This window comes from Lactuca virosa, chromosome 6, assembly GCF_052849685.1.
Source record: "Lactuca virosa cultivar CGN04683 chromosome 6, Lactuca_virosa_CGN04683_v6, whole genome shotgun sequence".
Classification (NCBI taxonomy): Eukaryota; Viridiplantae; Streptophyta; class Magnoliopsida; order Asterales; family Asteraceae; genus Lactuca; species Lactuca virosa.
This window is the reverse complement of record NC_136431.1, coordinates 238712591-238739067: the sequence shown is the minus strand read 5'-3', so window position 1 is coordinate 238739067 and position 26477 is coordinate 238712591.

Here is a 26477-nt window from a genome sequence, read left to right as displayed (position 1 = left end):
GAGGGTCGTTAGCCGAACGGATAGGATATGGCACTTAATTCCTCATTATAAGTATAATGGAAATATTAAAGTAACTACATTGTTTTATAAATTCCCAATCTTAGTTACTTTAGGGTAAAATTTGAAAATGATGCTATTCCATGGAATTACACTTTGTACCCCTGTCAAACGTTAGTGGAGCGTGCGTGGCTAACCGACACACTAATTTGGGATTGACATTAGTGACAAAGGGTGGCTCGATGTTTTATCATGGATCAACGGAGCGTGCGTGGCTAACCAGCACATTGATTAGGTGATGAAGACATTGAGTGCACCATGTTGATTCGCATGGTTATTCACAAACTTGTTTGCGATCCTCGGCATCCCAGTCGCAAATTTGAAGTGCATATCGAGATTTAAACATGCCATTGAAGTGTTCAATGAATCTCAAAAGAAATCTAGGAATTTTCAAATACATTTAAAAACTTAATTCTTTTTCGTTTTTCATGGTGAAAATTAGTGAATCGTCATTCACTTACCTTCAAATTATTTACTTTTAGATTACGTCATCCCTTTTCTAAGTTGTAAATAATGTTGTTGGATCCTAGCCCTAATTTCTCATTTGGGTGTTTAATTGGGAATTCATTTCTAATCAAACTTTGTTCCTTTCTATTTCAGATGTCTAACGCAAACGCAAAAAACAACACTTCTGGGTCATTCTCATTGATGAACCTGTGTCAAAAGGTGACATTTGATGGATCGAACTTCAACGAGTGGATGAGATACATTCGCATGATAACTCGCTACGAGGACAAAGAATATGTCCTCGACGAGAAGCTAGAAAAGATCAACCCAAAAGAAGCTACTCCTGAAGAAATGGCCGCCTTTGAGGCCCACGAGCGTGATGCAACGAAAGTTCATTGCATCATGTTGGCCACCATGAACCTCGAACTCCAAAAGTCCTATGAGGACTTGTATCCATATGAGATGCATCAAGATTTGCTGGACAGGTACCACCAGAGCGCGAGGCAAGAGCGCTATGAGATCATTACCAACATGATCACCGCTAAGATGGGGAGTGGAGAATCCCTAACTGCTCATTTGCAAAGAATGCAAAGGTATGTTGATCGTTTTCTCAAACTTAATGTTAAGTTTGATGAGGATTTGGCTATCGACATCATCCTCCACTCCTTGCCTTCCTGCTACAACCAGTTCAGAATGACCTACCATATGAACAAAGAAGAGGTCACCCTGAGTAAACTTCAAGGGCTCTTGAGGACAACTGAGAGCAACCTCAAGGACCAATCTATTACATCATCCTCTACTGTAGCTGCTCCTGTGTTGGCTATTGGCCAAGGAAAGGGAAAGAAGAGGAAGGCTCCTTCTAAGAGCCACCATAAGGGTAAGACCGAAGATGGTTCCTCTTCTAGTGGGACCAAAGCAGGTTCTGTTAAGCCCTCTTCTGACCCCAAGGAAGCAGAGTGCTTCTATTGCCACCAGAAGGGCCACTGGAAACGAAGCTGCCCTAAATATCTGCAGGATATTAAGGATGGGAAGATAAAGCCCACCTTTGCAGGTATGTATTTAATTAAATCTAATAACTCATCACTTGCTACTTCATGGGTCCTTGATACTGGATGTGGTTACCACACTTGTTCTGATTTGCAGGGGCTAAGAAAAAGTAGGGAAGTGGAGCATGGAAGGATAAACTTGATCGTGGGAAACAAGAAGTCTTCACCAGTAACCAAGATCAGAGTTTATTCCTTAGTGTTGAGTAATGGGTTAGGGCTAGATTTAAATAATTGTTGCTATTCGCCAGATATGGCAAGGAACATCATTTCTTTTCATAGATTGTTTAGACAAGGTTTCAGATATTTGTTTGATAATAGTAATGGTTCTATTAATGCTTATTTGAATGATGTCTTTTATTTCAATGCATTACCTTGTAATGGGATTTATGAATCTGTGTTAGTTATAGATAATTTAGGAAATGATGTTTTGAATATTGATTCGTCCACAAGTTTGGACAAAGCATGCTTGTGGCATTGTCGCCTTGGCCATGTTAACAAGAAACGCATAGCCCAACTCCAAAAGGATGGAGTCTTGGAGTCATTCGACCTTAGGGATGATGACGTGTGTGAATCTTGTTTACTTGGGAAGATGACCAAGTCACCCTTTACTGGTACATGTGAAAGGGGTGATGGTGTATTGGATCTCATACATACAGATGTATGTGGACCCTTTAGATCCACCACAAGGGACGCTTGTCGCTTCTACGTGACTTTTACAGACGATTATAGCAGACATGGATATATCTACTTGATCAAGCAAAAGTCAGAAACCTTTGAAAAGTTCAAAGAGTTTAAGAATGAAGTGGAGAATCAGTTGGGCAGGAAAATCAAGATGCTTCGATCTGATCGAGGAGGAGAGTACCTAAGTCTTGAGTTTCACGACTATCTAAAAGAATGTGGAATAGTTTCGCAATTGACGCCTCCTAGAACGCCACAATTGAATGGTGTGGTTGAGAGACGTAATCGAACCTTGTTGGACATGGTTCGTTCTATGATGAGTCGTGCTTCGTTACCAATATCATTCTGGGGGTATGGCTTAGAGACTGCCACCCATATCCTTAACTTAGTTCCCACCAAGAAGGTTGCCAAAACACCTCACGAGATGTGGACAGGGAAAGTTCCCTTGTTAGCACATATCAAGGTTTGGGGTTGTGAAGCTTTCGTAAGACGAGAGACTCACGACAAGCTAGAACCTCGTAGTGAGAAGTGTTATTTCATCGGCTATCCACAGAAGTCTTTTGGCTATCTCTTCTATAGACCAAGTGACAATGTTGTCTTTGTTGCTAGGATAGGGGTTTTCAGAGAAACAGAACTCATAAGTCAAGGAGACATTGGGAGTCAGATTGACCTTGAAGAGCTTCAAGAGTCACAAGATGAAGGAACCTCTGACACTGGCATGCATCCTGAGGAGGAAACTCCTGTTGAACCAATTGACCAGTCCTTACCTCTTAGACGTTTGAATAGAGTTAGTGTTCCACCCCAGTTTTATGGTTTCCATATTACTACTGACGGGGATACGTTTATTAGTGATAGTACACTAATGAATCTGGACGAACCTAATAGCTATAAGGAAGCCATGGCAGGCCCAGAGTCTGCTAAATGGAAAGAGGAAATGGACAGCGAGATTCAGTCCATGTGTGACAACCAAGTTTGGAATTTGGTTGATAATGTACCATGTCGTAAGATAGTCGGGTGCAAGTGGATCTTCAAGAAGAAGACAAACATGGATGGGAAAGTGCACACTTATAAAGCGCGATTGGTCGCGAAGGGCTTTACTCAAACTCCTGGAGTTGACTATGATGAGACCTTCTCACCAGTTGCTAAAATAAAGTCTATTAGGGTAATGCTCGCAATAGCTGCGTTTCATGATTATGAAATTTGGCAGATGGACGTAAAAACTGCTTTCCTAAATGGTAAGTTGGCTGAGGATGTTTACATGAATCAGCCAGAGGGTTTTGTTAATGCGAAGCATCCCAATAGGGTGTGCCAGCTTGAAAAAGTCCATTTATGGATTAAAGCAAGCATCTCGCAGATGGAATCTTTGTTTTGACGAGAAGGTCAAAGAGTTTGGATTTCTGCGAAGCGAAGATGAGTCATGTGTGCATGTCAAGGCCAGTGGGAGTATAGTGAGCTTCCTCGTATTGTATGTCGATGACATACTGCTCATAGGAAACGACATTCCAACCTTGCAGGAGGTCAAGTCCTGGCTTGGGAAGTGTTTCGCTATGAAGGACCTCGGAGAGGCTTTGTATATTCTGGGAATAAGGATAGTGAGAGACAGAAGTAAGAGACTGATAGGACTCAGTCAGGATACATATTTGGAAAAGGTACTAAAACGTTTTAGTATGGAAAATTCCAAGAAAGGGGAGTTGCCAATTCAATGCAATACCAAACTGAGTAAGACTCAGAGCCCGAGTACAGAGGCAGAGATAGCTGATATGAGCTGAGTACCTTACGCTTCCGCAGTTGGCTCAATTATGTACGCTATGACCTGTACTCGCCCTGATGTGGCCTTCGCTTTGAGCATGGTCAGCAGATATCAAGGGAACCCTGGTAGGGCGCATTGGATTGCTGTCAAGAATATTCTTAAGTACCTACGAAGGACCAAGGAATGGTTTCTAGTCCTCGGTGGGAGTGATGAATTAAGGGTGCGAGGGTACAGTGACGCTAGTTTTCAGACGGATCGGGATAATTACCGATCGCAGTCAGGCTGGGTCTTTACCCTGAATGGAGGAGCAGTGACTTGGAAAAGTTCCAAGCAAGAGACCGTGGGTGATTCAACGTGCGAATCAGAGTACATTGCGGCAAGCGAGGCGTCAAAGGAGGCTATATGGTTGAAGAACTTCATTGGAGACCTTGGAGTTGTGCCATCCATAAAGGAGCCCATGGGAATTTTCTGTGATAATGAAGGAGCGGTTGCCTTGACCAAGGAACCAAGAGATCATGGCAGATCTCGACGTATCGACAGGAAATACCATTTTATTAGACATCGGGTAGAAGAGGAACTCCTCGTTGTGAAGAGGGTATCGTTAGAAGATAACCCAGCAGATCCCCTGACGAAGGGACTGAGTAGGGTTAAGCATTTGAAGCACGCTAGGAGCGTTGGACTAAAGGACGATATTAGTTTAGATTAGATAGGTAAGAAATTTGTAATGGATAATTTTGTATTCAACATTTTGATGATTAAATAAAGGTGTGTTATCTGTTATTTCCAATTTTGCATGTTTTGACTTCCTGAGTAATAAGATTGTTCGAACAGTCCACAATCGCTCATATGTTGGAAGTAGATATGAAAGAAGATTGTCATAAATTTGTTTGTAGATTGTCTAAAAGGTTTTAGACATAGTAAAGGTTTGCTACGAAGTTTATGAGTGCTTATGAAATTTGTTTTGAGCATTGGAATAAACCCGCACTTGCTAGTATCACTTCATGAAAGTTACCATAAGTGATCGCAAGATGATAATATCATATAATCTTTAAACCTAGAGATATGGTTGTTGTTTGCTAGTTGATTATGCATTGATAATGCGAAACCGCATCAGTAACTTGATGTTATAAAACGCATTATTGTGTGTGACTTAGCTAGTAAATGATAAAAGCATATAAGTCGAAGTTTTTCTGTACCTTTTATTCTAAGAGAATAAAAGCGATATCTTGGCCACTTGATGATTTAGTTTGACTTATGTGTCGGGCCCGGTCAGAATGAAGTTGATGTGTTCAACTAAATTCTATGTCGAATAAATCAGAGATCGAGAAACAAAATGCTGGATAATAAGTATTGTCAGCATGATATCTAGAACAGAGGATTATACGATCCCTTATCTGAAGGACATGATTTTGATCAGAGTTGACAGAAGCGTATAAGAGCTACGATTGCTAACCAGATCCTGAAGTCGTATGTGAGATATAGTTACTAGACTTATCCAAGTGGGAGACTGTTGGATTAGTGTCTAAGCCCGTAACTATATTTGGTATGTACTTGACCCGGTTATGCATGGTCCTTTTGGGTTGCCTTCACCAAAGCAACTTGACAAGGTAATTTGATATGAGAGAGAGGATATTATGGTTTATTAAAATATTATAAGAATAATATATTAAAGGAGAAATCATATTTATTTAATTAGTATTAGTCATAAATTAATTAGGAATTAATTTGGTGACTAAAAAAGATTAATTAAATAAAGGGGCATAAACTGTCAAATGTGTGATAGTTGAGTTTTGGGCTGGGAAACCTAATGGACTAAGGGGGAACGAAATTATGATGCAGGATCATCATATTTTCGTCCAAGGGCCTTATTCCAGAAGGTTCCTTGGGCTACTTGGTGGCTAAGGTATCCATTAGGGTTTAGACTGAAACCCTAGCAGCCTGCACTATAAATAAGACCCCAAGGCTCCAATTTTCGGCCACTTGCTTCCAAGAGACACCCTAGGGCCGATTTTGGCATCATCTATCCTCTCTCATAATTTCCTTCTTGCTTGTGTGGTGTTTGTGATCCATTAGAGGAATTACAATTGTGACTCTAAGCTCAAGAAAAGAAGATTCAAGCTACTATTGAAGAGGTATACATCTAGATCTGATGTAATAAGTTAATTTTCGAATTATGTATGCTAGATTAGGGTTTGCAAGTCTTGGATTCAATGCATGTACAATAGAGAAACCTACATCCAAGCATTAGGGTTTGTATGAGCACATATGATTGTTTTTATGCATAAAACCCATCACAGACGACTGAGCAGATTCAGCAGGTCAGGCAGAGGTTACTGACAGCTCAGAGTCGCTAGAAGAGTTACGCAGACAGGCGACGATCCGAACTTGACTTTCAGATTGGAGATTTTGTCCTCCTGAGGGTATCCCCGTGGAAAGGGGTGATCCGATTCAGGAAGAGGGGCAAGCTGGGGCCCCGATACATCGGTCCCTTTAGGGTGACCGCCAGAGTGAGTAAGGTAGCGTATCGTTTGGAGCTACCTACGAAGTTGATCCAGATTCATAACACCTTCCACGTGACTCAACTGAGGAAGTGTGTAGCAGATGAGACGGCAGTAGTGCCATTAGAGGACATTCAGGTAGATGCGAGCCTGAATTACATTGAGAGACCAATTGCGATCATGGATCGAAAGGTGAAGGTTCTGAGGAACAAGGAGGTGCCCCTGGTTCAGGTCCAGTGGCAACATCGGAGAGGGTCCGAGTTGACTTGGGAGCCGGAATCCGATATGCGAGAGCATTATCCAGATTTATTTCCAGATTCTGACTTCGAGGGCGAAGTCTGATTCTAGTGGGGGAGAATTGTAACATCTAGATTTCTAGGTATATTGTTTATCTATTTAATTATTTTGAGGACTAATGATCTACTCGCCGAAACGGTGCTACAACTCGTCGAGTAGAGTCGCGATGTGCCACGTGGGATTAATGACCTAGTCGACGAGTCCAGGAGCCGACTCGACGAGTAAACGCTGTGATGAGAAACCCTAAATCCCCGGGTTTGGGGCCTATTTAAGGGCACTTATAGCCTCATTTGCGGCTATACCTCCCTGAGAGTAAACCCTAATTGTCATGTGAGCTAGAGAGAGGGTTTTGAGCTAATCTTGAGTGTTTGGTACATCTTTTGAAGAGAAGGGAAGGATTCGAAGGCAAAGGACGAGAAGGAGTTGCTAGATCTGTGGCTATTTCACCTGAAAGCTTCTGGGAAAGGTATAAAGCTTGCACCTTTCTCATTTTGTTGAGTAGATCTCATGATTTGGGAGTTTAGGGCTTTTTCTAGTTAATATGAGGACCTAGAGTGTTTTGAGTTCATGTCGAGGTTTGAACTTCAGATCTGGACCATGTGAGGTCCCTAGAGTCCAAAAGTCCATGCTTTATTCAGCCATAATAATGCTATTGAGTGAAAACCCCTTTTTAAGGTGTGTTTTGGCATTTCAAGCCCTAATTGTCATGCATGGACGTAAAGTCTGTGACTTTACGTGATAAAATGAGCCTTGAGAGTGTAGATCTAGAGTTTGGGAAGGTTTTCTGCCTTGAAATCGTCTAAATGAGAAAATAGTCTGAATGGACTCGCCGAGTCGAGGAGCCGAATCGACGAGTCGGTTAGGGTTTGTCCCGCTGAGCTGGTTATGTTGTTACTCGGCGAGTTAGGGGTTAACTCGACGAGATGGACCCTCACAAAGACTTCTGAGGAACGACTGGACTCGACGAGTCACATGGGTGCACTCGGCGAGTCAGGTCAAACTGGGTCTGTTGACTCGTGATTTACTTCTGTTGACTTTAAGGTTTGGCCAACATTAGTAATGGAGACCGTGGAGGGGTAAAATGGTCTTTTACCCATTCCAAGAGTTAGAGAGAATGAGAGAACAACCTTCGGTGTATTTGAGTATGAGTGGAGTATTGATTTGAGATACTTATCTAATGTGTTAGGTGGAGGATAGTTCGAGATTTCCGAGTACGAGACTTTTACTTGCTAGCTTACGAGGTAAGTCTCCTCACTATACTTACCATGAGTGGTACTTTCGTGTGATTGAGATGTTTATTGTGCTTATCTGTGTATCTTAATATTTTGCATCATGTCTTGTGTTTTATGCTGAACATTGTTATTATGAATTTATTGAGTTGGGACCAGAGGGTCCCACTGAGACACGTTGATCGGAGGATCTTATTGAGTTATAGCCTAGAGTGGCTAATGAGCTGTGTGTGGTATTTTGGGGAACTCACTAAGCTTCGTGGTTACCGTGTTATGTGTTATGTGTTTCAGATACTTCTCAGGATCACGGGAAGGCTCCGGCTTGATTGTGCACATACCTGCGTCGGAAATATGTTTTCTTTTATTTTGAGGATCCTGGATTGGTGTTATAAACAGATTTTGAGACATGTGTTTTGATAACTTGATGTTTGTGGAAATTGTGATTTTGAAATAAGATATTTAGGTTTTTAAATGAAAATTTTTGTTTGAAAAATTACGTCGTTACAAAGCACCTCCAAATCAAAAGTCGAACCAAAAACAGATTGATTTATACCTTCATTTGTAGAAACAGATTGATTTAAAGTTGGAATCACTGGAAATCTATAGTTGCTGAACCCACAACAAAGCAACATCTTCTTCTTTTACAGCTTTGGATCACTTCTTTGAAGATGGTGATGCTGATGGCGAAGGTAAGGTTAGGGTTCGACCGTTCGAGATCCTTGGTCAGAGGGATCTTCTGCGTGCATATGATACTCACCAATTAAACATCAGGTGGGTAATCAGTGGTCTCATTAGCAAAAAGGAATGAAAAAGGGAGGAGTTGGTGAGGGATACAAAAGAATGAGTGAGAAACACTCTAATTGGAAGCGGGGGAGGTGGAAAAGGGTGACGGAACATGTGTCGAGGACACTAATCCAACACATTGACCGCCCATTGACCAGCGACTAAAATCGCCAACCTTTCAATCTGTTGTGACAATCCTTTGGAACACGTGTCCACAAAGAATGGACAACTTGGCATAAATTGCCCAAAAAAGAAAGCAATAGCAACAGAGGCTAAATATAACCAAGTTAATATAAAAGAAGGACCAGTTTTGCCAAAAAAGCTGGATGTTCACTATTCCTTACTTTGGTCCATTTTTAATATATATATATATATATATATATATATATATATATATATATATATATATATATTAGATGACGAAACCAAACGTTGATATACCGGTTGCAAGGATCCGAAGGTCGAGAGACCTCTTTGCCCACTCTAGCGGACCTCGGCATTGAGGTTTTCTTATTAATTTCTTATATATATATATATATATATATATATATATATATATATATATATATATATATATAGGGACGGTTCACTTGAGATTTAAAAAAAAAATAGAGATCTTGAGATTCAACCACAGCCACATATTTCTCATTTGCCGCTCTAATGCTCCAGCGTATCGTCAACAATGGGGTATGCCTAATCATAAATGATTATATGGCAGAGAGGTATAATCATATAGGATTGTACATGTTTATATGTATATGCCTAATCATAAATGATTATACATATGTCTGCTCACAGATTGAGTAATCATAAATGATTATGACAGTTGGTGGCCGAAAAGGTGGTGATGACAGAGGTGGCAGTGGTATAAGTAATGGAGGTGACAGTGGTGGGGTCGGCTGGTGTCAGAGGTGGTGGTAGTGGTGGTGGCGGTGGCGATTATGGTGGTGGGGATGGTGGCAGAGGAGAAAGGAACGAGCGGCACTGTATAATCATTTATGATTATACTAGACCTGTCGCGCCGGTACGCCGGAGGGTTAGAGCGGCAGATGTGAAATACGTGGCTGGGGTTGAATCTCTAGATCTCTATTTTATTTTCAATCTCAACGGAACCTATATATATATATATATATATATATATATATATATATATATATATATATATATATATATATATATATATATATATATGTAGGGTGAGGTTGAATAGAGAACCATAATTAACAAGGAACCAAGTAACCAATCGTGAGTGTCATAACTCATAATGATCAACGGCCAAGGAAATAGATGAAACTTTTATATTGGACGCACACTCATCGGATTATACCAAAAAATCAATCTCCTTACCAAAAAACCCACCTCTTTTTTTCGTTTAAAATTTTTTTAGGCTTCGTTTTTTATCAAAAAAAAAAAAGAAAACCTGAATATACCGTTGTTCTAGGTTTTTCGTCATCTTTCCAAAGAGATCCATGTTGATATATAAAAAACAAATTTTTTTTTTTCGAAAAAAAACCCGCTTCATTTCGTTAGTTTTTTTCAATATTTAAGTTTCTTTTTATAATTCATGTTGACAGTGGTGGGGTCGGCTGGTGTCAGAGGTGATGGTGGTGGTGGTGGCGGTGGCGACTATGGTGGTGGGGTTGGTAGCGGAGGAGAAAGGAATGGGCGGCACTATATAATCATTTATAATTATACCAGACCTGTCGCGTTGGTACGCCGGAGGGTTAGAGCGGCAGATGTGAAATACGTGGCTGATGTTGAATCTCTAGATCTCTATTTTATTTTTAATCTCATCGAAACCTACCTCTCTCTCTCTCTCTCTATATATATATATATATATATATATATATATATATATATATATATATATATATATATATATATATATATATATAGGTTCAATAGAGAACCATAATTACCAAGGAACCAATCGTGAGCGTCAGAAATCATAATGATCAACGGCCAAGGTGTAACATACACGTTCAGTTGTCGTGTTTTATTTAAAAATGAATATTATTAAATAATATATGATTTTGAGTGTTGAGTTCTAACAAGATAGTTTTATGAGATTGAAGTAAACCTATGTTTAGAATCATTCGGAAAGTATTGGAAGTCTTATGAGATTCCAATGAAAAGTCAATTATCGAAATTAACGAAAATATAAAGTTGGAAATAAATAAAAATAATATTATTGGAAGTTGTAGATCATCTCATTAGAAACATTTAGGCGAAAACCTCATCGAAATCCGAGTTGTAACGAAGAAGTTATGACTCCTTAAAGATTCGCGACAGAACAGGCACAACGTCGAATGACGTAAAAAGTGAGTTTTCAATAAACTACTTTTTAGCTTTAGTGATCTAAATGAAAGTCGTAGTAGTCGTTAAACCGAGAATTTTCATAAAAAGAACGTCCAAATCTGACTTCGTATAAGAAAGTTATGATTTTCTAAGAATCAGCATAACAGTACAGAGCCCGAAACTCGAAATAAAGATTGAGTGATTTTTAGCTGACACAACCTAATCGAGAATCGAAGATCTCGTCAATAGTAGTACAACGGTAAAAAGAAAGACATAAACGAACATCGGATGAAGAAGTTATGAGTTTTTAACGGACTTTTACTGTCCCGGCCCGTTAAAAATATAATATTAAAAATAAATTCAAAATTAGCCGACGGAGTCTAAACGAAAGTTGTAGAGCACGGTCATACCTACACGTGAATATTAAGAACGACAAAAAACGGAGTTCGTATGCGAAAGTTACGAATATATGAAGTTTGATAAATCAAAGTACGCGCAGCGTACAGGAGTACGCCCAACGTACTCGTGTAAGAGACCCGAAGTCCGTCACCCTCCCTATTCCTTCGCATGAGTGTCACATGTCGTAGCCTTGATGCGTCTGATATCATCCACTTCGTACGCCCAACTACAAAGTTACGCTCAACGTACGAAGTTACGGCCATCATAGTAGACCGCCACGCAGTACGCCCAGCGTACCAAGGAGTTACGCCCAGCGTAATGCGAACCCTCGGACACTATAAATAGGGTGCGAGGTTGCCCAAATTTTGGTTACCATTTTGATTCTCTCTCACCCCCTACACTCTCCCAAATAGCCCTAACACCCTCCCCCCCCCCCCCCCCCCCCCGAAGCCTAGGAAACATTCCCGACACCCGAAGCAAGTCCCGACGCTCTGAAAGCCCGAGAAAATAATCTTTTCAAGTCGAAACTCTACCCGCGCAAGGCCCGGTTTTCAACTAAAATCCCCGGTTTCATCAAAGAAAGTCGTTTTTAGAGGCGAAATGCTCCCCAACTTATCATTTTGTCAATCAGTTATTTCACGGTCAGTTCAATATAGGGACAATTGTATGTTATGTGTTATATCTGCAATGTTCTTTCCTGTGTTATTATGATAATGAGCTATACCTTTGACCTCGAAGTGAATGACTAAGCATCACTTGGGTATTGGTATGTAGCCTTTGACCATGAAGTGAATGATTAAGCATCACTTTGGCATTGGCAGAAGGCTAGGCATGGCTGAAAGACTATAATTTGCTAGCCAAAATGCTAATTCAAAAATCTTGTCTTTTCTATGCCACATGGACAAAAGTCTTATTGATATATATCAAGTATTGAAATTGTTATGTCTCATTGATTACAAATCTTTGAATCAGATTATTCGTTGATATGGAAAGCCTGTCATATGATATTCATTTGCCTTTGTTGTTCTTTGTCCCTCTTTGCTTCTGTCATATTGATATGTATATGGCATAATGTTATATTGTAACTGTTATTGAACTCACTAAGCGTCACCTGCTTATCCCTCTCAGTGTTTAATTATTGCAGGTGATAAGCATCCAATATAGTTTTGTACTGGTAGAAGATGTAGAATAGATAATATTATAGCTTTTGTATTTAGTGTATAAATTCCTGGGAAATTATGTAATATATAAAACTTTGTAAAAATCTTAATAGTCGGTTTGTATCCAGTCTTTTGTAATTACGTAAAATATGTTTATGAATATGCATGTAGCATGTTTTTGGAGTAATAATATTGTAAAGTTTAGAAAGGGGTTCTTTCAATCATGGTATCAGAGCAGTAGTTTAAGTGAACTAAATACCACAGATTGGTATTTAGACTTAAACCGTCGGAAGTTCAATATATGAACGGATTCATTGTAAGTATATGGATACAAACCATAGGAAAGACTTAAGTAAAGTATTAGGTAATAATAAATCCTAATATTCTAAAATACTATGTTACTCCAAATTTTCAGAACAATGGTTGAACAGGAAAATAGCCATACACTAGAAGTAGGTGGAGAACCTCGTCCTGATGAAGTAAATAATCCAGTATCCCCTCGTGAGGAACGACTCTTGGGTAAACTTACTGGTATTATTCGAAAGACTCTCGAGGAACACAAAAAGAATGGTGATAAAGGTAAAGAGAACGTCATCGGGGAATCTTCAAAAGGAGAGGCGAAACGTCCCTCATTTAAAACTTTCAAGAGTAGTGGTGCTACGGAGTTTTCAGGTGCCTTTAATCCTATTGTTGTTCTTACATGGATCCAGAACACGGAAAAAGTATTCTGTATCTCTCATGTGATTAATGAAGACAAAGTTAATTATGCCTCCGCAGTGTTCATCGGAGAAGCCTTGGTCTGGTGGGAAGCAACATTTGAAGCTCTTAAAGAGTATGATCAGGAGAATTTATCTTGGGGAATGTTCAAAACTCGCTTACTATAAAAGTATTGCCCTCTAGATATGAGGAGAAGATTGGAGAAAGAGTTCCTTGAACTTAAGCAAAGAGGAATGACCGTGAATGAATATGAAACTCAATTCAATCAAAAGGCACGGTTTGCTACAAAGTATATTCCAACTGAAGATGATAAAATTCAGTTATTCATGGAGGGATTACGATATGAAATCCACGATTTCGTTAGCAATCGAGATGTTCTATCATTTGATAAAGCTGTTGAGCATGCCCGAAAGCGCGAGCATGACTTAGAGATACGTGGTGCTACTCTTTCTGTTCCGAAGCATCCACGTGTTGATCGAACTGTTCCTGTTTCCTCTATTCCACCAGCTTAATCTATTCGAACCGATCCCGATAAAAAAGTGCAATCTCATAATACCTATCGTGGTCGCGGTAGGTCACAATCTTTTTCTCTTCAATCGCCATCGTGTCGAAATTGTGGAAAGAATCATCCGGGTGAATGCAGATTAGAAAAAGGATCAGTAATCTGTTTTGGATGTGGAGAAATAGGCCACATGAAGTCTGTTTGCCCGATGAAGAATGTTACATGTTTTTCTTGTGGTGTTACTGACCACAGGAAGCTCTTCTGTCCTACTCTTACTAGTCAGGTGGCGGGGAGTCAAGCTTCTGTTCAACAACTGACGAGGAGTCAAGTTTCCATTCAACAACCAAAGAGTACTCAACTAAAAAGGAGGAGGTGCCAAAAGCTAAAGGTCGTGCATTCCAAATTACCACGGAGGAGGCACGTGAAGAGCCGACTGTTGTGAATGGTACATTTCTTGTCAACTCTAGACCTGCTCATGTCACACCCCGATCCTTGTCGGAATCGATCAAGGCGTGATATATTGTTCAAAGTCTCATGACAACTAGGTTATAATGTGATTAGATTCAATTAAGTACTAAGTATGCAAACAAGATCCACAACATACAAGTACAAATACAAATGCAAACCACATTTATTACATCAAATTTAAATTGTCTTGTGGATTTCTAAGGCACAACCTATTTTTCATCATTCTTCATTCTTCAAATCTGCATCATGGGTAAAAACAGGTCAACTACGAGAGTTGGTGAGTAATCAAATTTTAGTAGAGAAAATTGTGAAGTTGAAACATTTATAATTTGAAATCTGTTTTCTTTTGAAGTCGCCAAACAATTGTATTTGAGATAACGGTTTATAAATCAAAAATTGATTAACAATTGATAACAACAACAATAAGTCCTCACCCTATATATATACATATGTATATATATAAATATATATAGGATGGAGCATCTAATCATCATACACACTCAACCACGTGTGATCAATCACCTTAGCGTCCCAAGGCGGGGTGGTCAACCCAATAGCGCTATTATTGTCCATAACGTGCCTCAAGAATACGGGCATAGTCATGGAGATTAGACTAAAAATGATAATGCACTACAAGTACATGTAGCGTAAACGAACAATAGTTATACAATTAATGACTCACGTATAAATGTCCCAACAATGTCTCAATTGTGATAAAACAATAAAATAAAGTTGGAACATATTAGAACCACATGATACACCCCAAAAGTATTGAAAATTATAAAATATGGGGTAGATTACTCACATTAGTCCCAAAACGAAATGCGTGTGTCGTACGATAGACGATTCGGGTCAAAATGGCGTAGAACCTAATATAATTAATAGTTTTGGTTTAGGAACTGCTAAACGAGAATGGAGTATTAATACAAATAATTAGACACATATTCTTATATTAGATGAATTAATAATAATTCATTTTGATTATAATATTAAGGTATTTATTTGTTAAATGAATTTTAAATTGAATTACTTACTTTGCATAATTAATTTATATTTTCAATTTAGGCCAGATTTTAATAATTTCTTATTAAAATAATAACTTGCCCAATTATAATTATTTACAGATTTTAACAATTATTTATATGAAATAATCATTAAAATGCATTTTTACATGCTTAAATACTTAGGAAAATAGTTTTAAATAGTAAACAGTATTGAAAAATTATGAAATTATTAGGAAATCATTATTTCATACAATATGAATTACTGTAAAATTTGTATATTTTTCTGAACTGTTTTAGTATTTATTTAATATTTTAATGATTAAACAACACAAAATTCGGGAAAAATAGTAAATGATTCTCAAAAAATCTGTAAAATTAACCATAGTTTTATAACATGATGTAGAGCCCAGTGTATAAGTTTCAGATATTTGTGACTATAGGAAGTATTTTTTATATATTTCATTATTAATTAATCAATAAAATCATAAATAATAGTAAACAGTAATATAAATGCATGAAACTTCATATATCATGTTTAATCAGTATACAGGTCGTCCTAGAATTTTCTCAGAATTTATTGAATGCAACAAGTATTTTATGTGAATTATTGCCCTACTTTATTGCAATAATTATGATAATTCAATATAAATAAGTTATTTTCTGAAAATTTCCAGAACTTCTTATTTTATTGATGGTATTCTGAGAAAAATCAGGTTTATGCAAAAAAATGAGTTTTAGATATTTTGGTGGATTTAATTTGTTTCTTGTATGAATTTGAAACTTTTAACAACATACCTTGATGAATGCTTCAAGAGGGATGAAGATTTGAGTATAATAGATTGTTCTTGGATGGAATATGAGTATTGTTGGAGGAAATTTCGAGATTGAGAGTGAGAGAAAGAATAGAGAAGATTTAAGTGGTGAAGAGAATAATGTGTTGGGAGAAAAAGGAAAGGAAAGTGGATGGGAGGTGTGAGTGGGAGACCATGGGAATAATCTTTTTGCTTTTGGTGGTCTTCATAATTTCCCACTAACACAAGCATCTTTTACATAATTAATATAAGAGTTTTATAAAATTTAAAGTAAAGTTTATAAAAAATAGAGTTTTATAAAATTTAATGTAAAGTTTATAAAAATGGAGTTTTATAAAAGATAGGTTATTATTTGATTATAACAATCTACTTTGATTTGAAGTTTAATTTGAGAATTCAAGTTTGATTCTTTTAATTTAATTAGAGCATTATACTTTGATTTGATTTTAATATGGTATCATAATTTACTTTGATTATAGTTATAACGTTGTACAATACTATGTTGCTATTAACGTCAAGTTATATCGTATTGTATGGGTTTTGATCCTATTAGCGTCAAGTAATCTTGAGTAGGGTTTATTAAATTTCCAATTGGGTTGGGTTGACCCGAATCCATTTTAGGCGGATGTCACAGTCTCCCCTACTTTAGGAAATTTCGTCCCGAAATTTAAGAAGAGAGTACCTTAAGAGAAAAGTTGTGGGTATTTGGTACGCATATGATCCTCACGTTCCCATGTATACTCAGGTCCACGTGCCGACTGCCACCTGACCTTAACCAGGGGAATGCGACTTCTTTTGAGTTGCTTTTCCTTTCGGTCAGCAATTTCCAAGGGTTTCTCGATAAATTGCATTGTCTCGTCGATTTGGATATCCTCGAGAGGAACATGAAGGTTCTCGTCTGCTAAACACTTCTTGAGGTTGGCTATATGAAATACCGGGTGAACTTTCTTAAGCTCTGTTGGTAGATCCAACTCGTAGGCTACTGGTCCGATCCTTTTTATGATCTTAAACGGGCTTACGTAGCGTGGTGCCAATTTACCCTTGCATCCAAATCGAACCACACCTTTCCATGGGGACACTTTTAACATGACCATGTCACCTACGGTAAATTCAAGCGGTTTGCGTCGCTTGTCGGCATAACTCTTTTGTCGGCTACGAGCTGCGAGAAGGTTATCGCGAATCTGAGTGATTTTGTCGGTTGTTTCCTGGATAAGCTCAGGACCAACGATTGGAGAATCCACTGTTGAGCGAATCACGTGGGACTCACCGATTTCATGCCAGTAAATAGGAGATCGGCATTTACGGCCATACAATGCCTCAAATGGTGGCATCTTGATGCTAGAATGATAACTGTTATTATAGGAGAATTCCACCAACGGTAAATGAGAGTCCCAGTTTCCTCCGAAATCCAAGACACACGCCCTCAACATATCTTCGAGTGTTTGAATTGTCCTCTCAGATTGACCATCGGTCTGAGGATGATAGGCGGTACTGAGATCGAGGCGGGTTCCCATGGCTGTTTGAAGTGATTGCCAAAACCGAGAGAGAAATCTCCCATCACGATCTGAAATGATGCTGAGAGGAATGCCATGCCGACTAACTATCTCGTTGATGTAAATCCGAGCAAGTTTTTCGACTTTGAAATTTTCCCGGATGGGAAGGAAATGAGCGGATTTGGTCAAACGGTCAATGCTTATCCAAATGTTGTCGTGTCCTTTTGTGGTACGGGGAAGTTTGGCTACGAAATCCATGGCGATCGCTTCCCATTTCCACCTGGGGATTTCTGGTTGGACCAATAGTCCAGAGGGTCGTTAATGTTCTACTTTGACCCTGGAACATGTAAGACATTTGGCCACGAATAAAGCAATATCCTTTTTCATTCCCGACCACCAATAATTTTGTTCTCAGGCCATGATACATCTTGTCAGTGCCCGGATGAATGGAATATCGGGTTTTATGGATTTCTTCCATCAGGAATATGCGAAGATTGTCACGATCTGGGATCCAGATGCGATCTTGATAATAGAAAATACCATCAGATTTGGTTTCCAACTCCCCATCAATTCCCGTGGGCATGTCATTTTCGGTAATTGCCGAGTGTTGGGCTCCTCGAATTCGGTCCCTGAGATTGGACAAGATAGGAGAACATATTAGATGAAACGCAGGGGCATGTTCTTTTCGGCTTAACGCGTCGGCTACGACGTTTGCCTTGCCCGGATGATAGCGTATTTCACACTCGTAATCATTTAAGAGCTCGACCCATCGTCTTTGCCTCATATTGAGTTCCTTTTGATTAAGAATATGTTGCAAGCTCTTGTGGTCGGTGAAAATTACGCATTTAGTGCCGTAAAGGTAATGCCTCCAAATTTTAAGAGCGAAAATCACGGCACCGAGCTCCAAATCATGAGTCGTATAATTCCTTTCGTGGATTTTGAGTTGTCGTGATGCGTAAGCTATAACCTTTCCCCTTTGCATCAAAACACAACCTAGACCGAGATTGGAGGCATCGCAGAATACCACGAAATCTTCGGATCCTTCAGGGAGTGTAAGAATCGGAGCGTCACACAAACTTTGTTTAAGGGTTTGGAAAGCGTATTCCTGCTTAGGTCCCCAATCAAATGGTGTACCCTTGCAAGTGAGAGAAGTAAGCGGTAAAGCAATCTTTGAGAAATTTGAAATGAAACGCCGGTAATAGCCGGCTAAACCAAGGAAGGACCGAATTTCCTTGGGGGTACGGGGGGCTTTCCAATTCTGGACTGCTTCAACTTTTGCGGGATCGACTAAAATACCCTTGTCACTTACAATATGACCAAGGAATTGTACCTCATTTAACCAAAACTCACATTTCGAAAATTTGGCGTAGAGCCGATTTCCTTGCAACGTTTGGAGAGTTAGGCGAAGGTGTCTTTCATGCTATGCCCTTGTCTTGGAGTAAATGAGGATGTCATCAATAAAGACGATAACAAAACGGTCGAGATAAGGTTTAAATACCCGATTCATCAAGTCCATGAATACGGCAGGGGCATTTGTTAGGCCGAAAGGCATAACGGTGAACTCGTAATGACCATAGCGGGTTCGGAAAGCGGTTTTGGGGATGTCTTCTTCCCATACTCGAAGTTGGTGATAACCCGAGCGAAGGTCAATTTTTGAGAAGCATGAAGCTCCTTGAAGCTGATCAAAAAGGTCGTCGATCCAAGGTAACGGATATCGGTTCTTGATGGTTAATTTATTTAACTCCCGATAATCGATACACATACGAAACGAACCATCTTTCTTTTTGATGAAGAGAACCGGGGCTCCCCAGGGTGAAGTACTAGGGCGGATAAATCCCTTATCGGTTAGTTCTTGGAGCTGACTTGCCAATTCTTGCATCTCGGTTGGAGCCAACCGATATGGAGACTTGGCTATGGGAGTAGCCTCAGGAACAAGATCGATGCGGAACTCTAGCTCACGTACTGGAGGGAGTCCAGATAAGTCATCGGGAAAGATGTCGGGAAAGTCTCGTACTATCGGAATATCTTCAATCTTCTTTTCTTTGACCTTTGTTTCCACCACATGGGCTAAGAAAGCCATGTATTCTTTTCGTAGATATGATCGAGCTTGAGTACATGACATAAGACTAAGCTTTTTCGAATGAGTCTCGCCATAAATACGAAGACTTTGACCGTCGGCGAGAGGAATACGAATGAACTTATCGTAACATACTATTTCAGCATGGTTTTGGGATAGCCAATCCATTCCTACGATGATGTCGAAGCTACCAAGTTCCATAGGAACTAAATTGACAGAAAATTTATGACCGGAAAAATCGAAAGTGCAATCTTGGATGACTGCATTGAGTGAAACGTATTTTCCATCGGCGACTTCTACGGTAAAGTACTCATTAAGAATCGTGCGAGGTGTGTGAAGTATGGGCTCAAATTCCAAAGACACAAAACTTTTATCGGCACCTGAATCAAAAAGTACTGACGCGTAGCAGTTATTTATGAGAAACGTACCATTTACGACCTTGTTATCGGTCTTTGCTTGGGTTGCGGTAATGAAAAAGGCTCGGCCTTTGGGAGCTGGAACCTGCATTGTTGGATTTGCCTGGGCTTGGGTGTTGATGATATTGACTAACCTAGGACACGCGTTTTTGAAATGGGTGGGGTCGCCACAGTTGAAGCATGTTCCAGTTGGATATCGGGTTTGTGTTTACTGATTTGAGGGTAGATAGAGTGGTCGCTGAGTTTTTGGTGCACGACATGTGTCCGCCAAGTGGCCATAGCGACCACAATTCATACAGATGCGACACGGGCTGGTGGTCATATGGTGATAGTTACAGTGGTTACAGAGGGGGTGAGGTCCGGTATACGGCTTTTTATTTGGTTGGGCTGGTGGGGTGACTTGGGTGATAGGAGTAGCAGGGGTAATAACAGCATGGTTGTGGTGATGACTTTTTCGCTTCTTTTTGTCATGTCGGTGGGAGTTCTCGGACTTGACAATTAGGGGGGTCTCAGGGGTCGCCTTTTCAGTTGACATCTTTGAACCCTTGCGTGGGAGGACACCATCGTTCACATTGTCCTCGTTCAGTTGACCTGCTAATTCAATGGCGGATTCTAGGGTAGATGGCCTGCTGCTGGTCACCGAATCACGGATCTGGCGTGGTAACCCTTTGATGTAGCGGCCTATTGCAGTTTTCATAGGTTGAACCATGTGAGGTAGGAGTCTCGAGAGATCATGGAATCTATTGGTGTAGGTCGCGTTGTCGCCTCCCACCTGTTTCAGATTCCAGAATTCATCCTCGAGAGTTTGCAATTTGCTGTCAGGGCAGAACTTCTCCATCATGCGTTCCTTTAGTTTTGACCAGGTCATTCCCAAGGCAACAGCCTCTCCCTTTGCCCATTTTTCTAGGTTCCACCATGTGAGAGCATGACCTTGGAGGCACCCTGTAGCATGACGGACCATCAGGTCCTCAGGACACTCGCTATGGATGAAAGTACTCTCCATTTCTTCAATCCATGTGAGGAGTACGGTGGCACCATCGATGCCTTTGAAGTAAGGCGGATTGCATTTACGAAAGTGCTTGAACGAGCAACGAGGAGTGGTTGCTGGAGCTTGTGGCTGAAGAGAATGAAGTTGGGTTGCAATTGTTGGGATGACGTTTGCTACCTCCTTGGCGATAAGGGCAGCTAGTCTTCGGTTGTTGCGAGCAGCGTATGGGGGTCGTAATGCTATCTACGAGAAACACACATATGGACTTGTGAGTTATTTGTAAATTGATTATGGAAATAAAGTTTTTAGACATTGTTGGGTAAAATAATTGTAAAACACTTGTTGGGCCATGGTTAGGAGTGTTGGGCACCTTTTGGGCTTTCCATGGTTACTAAATGTGAAACATGTAGCACTTGCGTGGGCCTCCACAAAACTAAGTTTTCACATGTCTTTCCCACTTCTAGGCCCATTAGCAAACTTAATAGTCCAATGAGTTGGCCATTTTGGAGTGTATCCTTTCGGATATGTTTGATAAGGTCGGGTATTTTGATGGCTCAAAAGTAATGTGAATGACGCGCTTTGGCCTATAGGTTTCGGAACTCTCGCCTTTGGTCCCCAGGTAAGCAAACTGGTCCCTCGGTTGATTGGGATGTATACGAATGCTTGCCTAGTCAGGACTTTCGGGCTACCGGCACCTCCCCCTTCCAGTTACTACGCGTCCATTACTATGATCCTACCCAACTAGAGTGGATGACTTTGAATTTCCTATGAGCTTTAAGGAATATATATGTATATACATTTTTTTTTACCACTTGAATATGTGTGTGATTTTTCAGAGAAAGAGGAGAATATTCACCAGTGTATGCACACATATAAGTGTCAGGAGTAATACGTATGCACTTAAGGGAGCAATTAACACACAAAGGTATTCCTAGGCTTTTCTAAGTGTGAATTGCATGCAGTTGTGTGTGCATTTTATAAACTAGGATACGAGAGGACCCTAGAGGATATAGACTAGGTCAAGGCAATTAACCTAATTCCCTATAGTCAAGGGCTCTGATACCAATCTGTCACACCCCGATCCTTGTCGGAATCGATCAAGACGTGATATATTGTTCAAAGTCTCATGACAACTAGGTTATAATGTGATTAGATTCAATTAAGTACTAAGTATGCAAACAAGATCCACAACATACAAGTACAAATACAAATGCAAACAACATTTATTACATCAAATTTAAATTGTCTTGTGGATTTCTAAGGCACATCCTATTTTTCATCATTCTTCATTCTTCAAATCTGCATCATGGGAAAAAACAGGTCAACTACGAGAGTTGGTGAGTAATCAAATTTTAGTAGAGAAAATTGTGAAGTTGAAACATTTATAATTTGAAATCTGTTTTCTTTTGAAGTCGCCAAACAATTGTATTTGAGATAACTGTTTATAAATCAAAAATTGATTAACAATTGATAACAACAACAATAAGTCCTCACCCTATATATATACATATGTATATATATAAATATATATAGGATGGAGCATCTAATCATCATACACACTCAACCACGTGTGATCAATCACCTTAGCGTCCCAAGGCGGGGTGGTCAACCCAATAGCGCTATTATTGTCCATAACGTGCCTCAAGAATACGGGCATAGTCATGGAGATTAGACTAAAAATGATAATGCACTACAAGTACATGTAGCGTAAACGAACAATAGTTATACAATTAATGACTCACGTATAAATGTCCCAACAATGTCTCAATTGTGATAAAACAATAAAATGAAGTTGGAACATATTAGAACCACATGATACACCCCAAAAGTATTGAAAATTATAAAATATGGGGTAGATTACTCACATTAGTCCCAAAACGAAATGCGTGTGTCGTACGATAGACGATTCGGGTCAAAATGGCGTAGAACCTAACATAATTAATAGTTTTGGTTTAGGAACTGCTAAACGAGAATGGAGTATTAATACAAATAATTAGACACATATTCTTATATTAGATGAATTAACAATAATTCATTTTGATTATAATATTAAGGTATTTATTTGTTAAATGAATTTTAAATTGAATTACTTACTTTGCATAATTAATTTATATTTTCAATTTAGGCCAGATTTTAATAATTTCTTATTAAAATAATAACTTGCCCAATTATAATTATTTACAGATTTTAACAATTATTTATATGAAATAATCATTAAAATGCATTTTTACATGCTTAAATACTTAGGAAAATAGTTTTAAATAGTAAACAGTATTGAAAAATTATGAAATTATTAGGAAATCATTATTTCATACAATATGAATTACTGTAAAATTTGTATATTTTTCTGAACTGTTTTAGTATTTATTTAATATTTTAATGATTAAACAACACAAAATTCGGGAAAAATAGTAAATGATTCTCAAAAAATCTGTAAAATTAACCATTGTTTTATAACATGATGTAGAGCCCAGTGTATAAGTTTCAGATATTTGTGACTATGGGAAGTATTTTTTTATATATTTCATTATTAATTAATCAATAAAATCATAAATAATAGTAAACAGTAATATAAATGCATGAAACTTCATATATCATGTTTAATCAGTATACAGGTCATCCCAAAATTTTCTCAGAATTTATTGAATGCAACAATTATTTTATGTGATTTATTGCCCTACTTTATTGCAATAATTATGATAATTCAATAAAAATAAGTTATTTTCTGAAAATTTCCAGAACTTCTTATTTTATTGATGGTATTCTGAGAAAAATCAGGTTTATGCAAAAAAATGAGTTTTAGATATTTTGGTGGATTTAATTTGTTTCTTGTATGAATTTGAAACTTTTAACAACATACCTTGATGAATGCTTCAAGAGGGATGAAGATTTGAGTATAATAGATTGTTCTTGGATGGAATATGAGTATTCTTGGAGGAAATTTCGAGATTGAGAGTGAGAGAAAGAATAGAGAATATTTAAGTGGTGAAGAGAATAATGTGTTGGGAGAAAAAGAAAAGGAAAGTGGATGGGAGGTGTGAGTGGGAGACCATGGGAATAATCTTTTTGCTTTTGGTGGTCTTCATAATTTCCCACTAACACAAGCATCTTTTACATAATTAATATAAGAGTTTTATAAAATTTAAAGTAAAGTTTATAAAAAATAGAGTTTTATAAAATTTAATGTAAAGTTTATAAAAATGGAGTTTTATAAAAGATAGGTTATTATTTGATTATAACAATCTACTTTGATTTGAAGTTTAATTAGAGAATTCAAGTTTGATTCTTTTAATTTAATTAGAGCATTATACTTTGATTTGATTTTAATATGGTATCATAATTTACTTTGATTATAGTTATAACGTTGTACAATACTATGTTGCTATTAACGTCAAGTTATATCGTATTGTATGGGTTTTGATCCTATTAGCATCAAGTAATTTTGAGTAGGGTTTATTAAATTTCCAATTGGGTTGGGTTGACCCGAATCCATTTTAGGCGGATGTCACAGCTCACATCTTATTTGATTCTGGTGCCTCAAATTTTTTTTGTGTTTGATGAATTTGCACGTTCTTTTTAAATTGCTTGCTATGCACTCGCTTAATTGTTTCATGTAGACACAGCAGGAAGTATATCATTACTTGCTGATAAAGTCTATAAAGATTGTGTCATAGAAATCGAAGGTTATAATTTTCTTGCTAACCTGATCCCTATCTCCTTGCCCAACTTTGATATTATTCTCGGCATGGATTGGTTGTCAAAGAACCGTGCAAAATTCTTGTGCTATGAGAAGATAGTAGACATTCCTATGGAAGGGGATAATCCAATTTATGTCTACGGTGAACAAAGAATTCAAATCTTAAAAATAATATCTTTCTTAAAAGCTCGTAAGTTTATATCGAAAGGGTGTTCTACCTATCTGGCCTATACAGTTGATATCTCAAAAGAGGGGAAGAAAACTGTAAATGATGTTCCCATTGTTAATGAATATCCTGATGTTTTCCCCGATGATTTGCCTGGAATTCCTCCGGATAGGCATGTAGAATTCCGAATTGATCTTATATCTGGTGCTGCTCCAATTACAAAGACTCCTTATCGTCTTGCGCCAGCTGAAATGAAGGAAATGATGATTAACCTGCAGGACTTACTTGACAAAGGCTTTATTCGACCGAGTACCTCTCCGTGGGGTGCTCCACTATTGTTTGTCAAGAAGAAAGACGGTTCGATCTGAATGTGTATTGATTACCGTGAGCTAAATAAGGCAACTATCAAGAACAAGTACCCACTAACTCGCACTGACGATTTATTTGATCAACTTCAGGGTGTTAGCTATTTCTCAAAGATTGATTTGAGATCTGGCTATCATCAGTTGAAAGTACACGAGCAGGATGTTCCAAAGACTGCTTTTCGTACTCGTTATGGGCATTTTGAATTCCTTGTCATGTCATTCGGTTTGACAAATGCTCCTGCCGTATTCATGGATATGATGAATCGGGTATGTCGTCCAATGCTCGATAGATATGTCATCGTATTCATTGATGATATTCTTGTTGGATTAGATGTCTAAGCCCATAACTATTATTGGTATGTACTTGACCCGAGAGTAGCATGGTCCATTTGGGTTGCATATCATCAGGACAATTTGCTAGGATGGACTTTTGAGAGAAAGTTATTTATGGTTTATTAATATATTATAAGTTATAATATATTAATATGAAATCATATGTTTTAATTAGTATTGATCAAGAATTAATTTGGAATTAATTTAGTGATCAAAAGAGACTAATTAAATCTATGGGGACTAATTATGATAATTAGTTATATTTATATGTGTTGGGCTTATGATCCATGTTGGACCAAGTTTATGTATGGATACATAAAGAGTTGGGCCACATGAACCATGGATCATAAAACCCATGGGTATGGATTATGGGTTATACCCATGACCCTTGGAATCCTACATATAAATAGGTTACTCCATAGCCAAAATCACCACTTCTTTTCTTAGAGAAATATGGAGGTGTTTTGGTGCATGGAATTCTCTCTCAAGAGCCACCTTTGTCCTAGGTGTGTTGTGATTCCATTTGAGGCATTTCATACTATTGGTGCTAAGCTCTTAAGGCCAAATACATCAAGACTTTAAGCCACATAAAAGGTATGTTTCCCTAACTAGTATATTATATGGTTTATGTCAAATGCATGCTAGTTATAGGTTTAATGCCTTCGAAACCATTTGCATGTATAATTAGTGAAAACATAGATCCAAGGTATTTAGGGTTGTATGTGCACCATAGGATGTTGTATTATACCAAAATCCAACAGTGGTATCAGAGCCATGGGTTGTTTTCTATTATATTT